General features: G+C 42.8%; 1 pseudogene; it reads left to right on the top strand.

Moving 5' to 3' along the window:
- Positions 1 to 2,543: 2,543 nt before the first annotated feature.
- On the top strand, positions 2,544 to 3,265 carry LOC106338958 (annotated as a pseudogene).
- The last annotated feature ends 748 nt before the right edge of the window (positions 3,266 to 4,013 follow it).

Here is a 4,013-nt window from a genome sequence, read left to right as displayed (position 1 = left end):
TGAAGATGACGACTCGGGCCGTATTGTTATTTTTTGGGACCCGAGGGTTATTATGGTTATCCATGAAGCAACAGCTCAATCAGTTACATGTGGTATCTCTGTTCTGTCGGAAAACATCACTTTAATGGTTACTTTCGTGTATGGTTTTAATCTGGTTGAGGATCGGAGGAGCTTGTGGACTGGTATCGTAAACTTGCAGGCTACTTCTCCAGTTTCTTCTTACCCTTGGTCTGTTGTTGGTGATTTTAATCAGATGCTTCGGTCTTCTCACCATTCAAACCACCTTACTTGTCGGATTGATGAATCAAGAATGGAGGATGCTAATATTAGCCTCCAAGATGCTCAACTCTTTGAGGCGCATGCCAAAGGAGTACCTTATACTTGGAGGAACACTCAGGATGACAGCCCAATTTCAACTAGGATCGATCATGCTTTCATTAACCAAGCTTGGTCTATAGCTTTTCCAGATTCCTACGCTGACTTCTTGGATCCTTCTCAGTCAGATCATGCTCCTTGTCTGTTTCGGATGCCTTCTACCAGACGACAGGTTATAAAACCCTTTAAGTTTTTCCATCATGTGATTGACCACCCGGAATATGTAGGGACAATACGAGAAGCTTGGAACTCTGCTCAGATTACAGGTACCGATCAGTTCAAACTGGTTCGCTCTCTTAAGTTGCTGAAGAAGCCATTGCGTAGACTGAATAAAAACCACTTCAGTGGTATCTCTCAGAGAGTTAAGGCACAAAGGGACAGCCTCGATGTCCTACAAATATCGTTGCTCACTTCCCCGGATATAGCTACTGCTCGAGAGGAACATTCTGAGAGAGATAATGAATGTTCTTCTTAGGGCAGAGGAAAAGTTTTACAGACAGAGATCTAGAGTACGTTGGGCAGATGTGGGTGATTGCAATACACCTTTCTATCATCGAACGGTGTCTAGCCATGCCTCCAGGAATCATATTCACTATCTTAAGGGTGCTGATGATCACTTGTATTACTCGATGGATGAGATCAAATCCCATGCTGCTGATTATTTTCAAGGTATCTTAGGCTCTACTGATCTTCCCTCTTCTCCAGCTTCTACGGAGGAACTCAGGTCCCTGCTTCCATTTCACTGTTCTGAGCTGCAACAAGATTATTTGAAGCGGGTAGTCACAGCGGCTGAGATCAGAGCAACATTATTCGCTATGCCACTCAACAAGAGTCTGGGACCAGATGGCTATTCAGTGGAATTCATCAGAGCATCTTGGGACATTGTGGGAGAGGACATTATTGGAGCTGTTAAGGAATTTTTCCGTAATGGAAGATTACTCAGGGACATGAATACCACAGCCATTGCTCTAATACCAAAGAAGCCGAAAGCATGCTGTCTATCTGACTACCGACCCATCAGTTGCTGCAACATTGTTTACAAGCTTATTTCCAAAATTATCGCCAATCGCCTCAAACCTATATTAACGGAGTGTGTAAGTCCTAACCAGGCAGCGTTCTTAAAGGGTCGGAGTTTGGGAGATAATGTGTTGCTGGCAACTGAGCTCATAAAGGACTACAACAAATCTTCATGTCTGAAAAGTGCCATGCTGAAAATTGATATTCGTAAAGCTTTTGACACGGTTTGCTGGGATTTTGTAATCAAGGTCTTGGAGGCTCAACAGTTCCCTCCTATGTTCATCACCTGGATTACTGAATGCAGCTCATTTCCTAGATTCTATGTGGCTATCAACGGTGAGTTAGCGGGGTTTTTTAGGGTAATAAGGGTCTACGCCAAGGAGATTCTATTTCTCCATACCTATTCATCATGCTTATTGAGGTACTCTCTCGGTTATTGGATAAGGCTGAATCTGATGGATCTTACAGCCTGCATCATCTATGCTCCTCACCAAACCTCACTCATTTACTATTTGCGGATGACTTATTAGTTTTCTCTGATGGTTCTAGTGTCTCTAGTGATGGGATAAAAATGGTTATGAATCGCTTCAAGGAATGGTCAGGCTTGGACACTAATGAGTCAAAATCAGAAATCTTTTATGGAGGTTATTAAGAAGTTCAGGCCTCGGAACTGAGTAACTTATCAGGCTTCCGACGAGGGGAGTTTCCAACTAGATATCTTGGGTTGCCTCTTAGTCTTAAAAGGATCTCTGCAGCTACTCTCCAACCTTTTCTTGATCATATCACTTCAAAGCTTCACTCCTAGACGGTTAAATTCTTATCGTTTGCAGAAAACGTTACGATGATTTACTTTGTCATATACAGTATGGTTAACTTCTGGAGTTCTATTTTTGTCTTGCCTAAATGGTTCTATGCCAAAGTGGACTCTCTATGCTCCGGTTTTCTTTGGAAAAATAGCACCAGTTCAGCTACAGGGGCAAGAGTTTCCTGGGAAAATATTTGCAAACCAAAATCTGAGGGTGGTCTTGGGATCAAGAAGCTTGAAGAGCTTGAGATGGTTTTCAGGTGAAAACGAGTTTGGTTGTTCTTCTATGGCTCGGGTTCTTTGTGGGTTCCATGGTTAACCAATAATAGGTTTGGAGGCAGGAGTTTTTGGCTAATAAATGATTCGCCTAGATTTTCTAGGACTGTGAGAAGCATGCTTCAGCTGAAGCAGGAGCTTCAAACCTTTCTCCGATGTAATGTTGGTGACGGGAATACAGCCTCCTTTTGGTATGATTACTGGACAGAGCTAGGTCCACTACATCTCATGTTTGGTTCTTCAGGGGCTCGGTCTCTGAGAATACCTCTCAATGCTACTGTCTCTCAGGCGGTTAGTAATGGAAACTGGAACCTACCACCAGCTCGCTCTGAATCGGCTAAGACTCTACAGATCATTCTATCGACTATGTCAGTCCCGTCTGCTGAAAGTGGTGGTGATGTTTATTTGTGGCGTAATCAATCTGGCGGCTTTGGTCCGTCTTTCTCTGCTCGTGTTACTTGGGAGAGGATCCGTATGCCTAGCCCTTTAGTTCCCTGGCAGTCCGTCGTGTGGTTCAAAGAGGAGCTCCCTCGTTGTTCCTTTATAATTTGGACTGCCTATCTTGGAAGATTACCTACGAGGGACCGCTTGATCTCATGGGGGCTATATGTTCCAACAGATTGTGTCCTATGCTCTGCAGCTGATGAGTCTAATAGCCATCTTTTCTTTGAGTTTGTTTTTGCGGCTGCTACTTGGTCTCGTTTTTGTGGCAGGTAGATGGGGTCTCCCCCGGCTTCGTTAGCGGCAGTCCTTGACTCATGCCAACATCTTCAAGGCCCCTGCAGTCCTTGAATCGTGCCAACATCTTCAAGGCCCCCATGCTGATCGTGCTGTAATAGTCATGAAGCTTCTGAATCAAGTCATCATCTACTCCCTCTGGCGTGAACGGAATGCCCACATCTTCAAAGGCGTAACACTGACCCAGGAGGCGTTCTTCCATGTCGTCGATCGAGCCATGCATGATAGACTTCTGTCTTTGTCTCACCCAACGGCTGCTGTTGTTGCTCCCTCTCTTCTTGAGTTGTACTTTTGGTTTATATCCCCTTATAATTAATGCTACTCTCTTACTCTCTTTACTCTCTCTTCTCTCTCTCATCTCTCTTTTCTTTTGCTCCTCTCCCTCTGTTTTCTTCTTATATTTTTGTAATAAGTTATGTTTCACAACATTGTAAACTCTAAAAAATGGTATAAATCTTAACATTTACACCCAAAAAAAACATTAGTTAACATTTTTACCAAAAAAACATTATTTAACATGTGATTTATGAGAAATGCATGAATTTAAGCCACACATAGAAATTTCATTAAAGATATTTTGTGAAACCAATCAGATTTCCTTTGGATCACATGAAGTCTGTTAAGTATATATTCATATTCGCCACTTGCCATTCTTGCTTCGTATGATCACGACGTCTGCAACCAGCCCGTGTACTACATTTCACGTATGAATCTGGATTCCGCAGTTTTTTGACACCGTCATTCATTATTGCATCACACTATAGGGAGAATTTATGCAATTTCTGCTTACCAATATATTTTA

The sequence above is a fragment of the Brassica oleracea genome, chromosome C4, assembly GCF_000695525.1.
Source record: "Brassica oleracea var. oleracea cultivar TO1000 chromosome C4, BOL, whole genome shotgun sequence".
Lineage (NCBI taxonomy): Eukaryota > Viridiplantae > Streptophyta > Magnoliopsida > Brassicales > Brassicaceae > Brassica > Brassica oleracea.
Note: the sequence above shows the minus strand (reverse complement) of the source record. Positions and strands in the feature narration are given on the sequence as shown.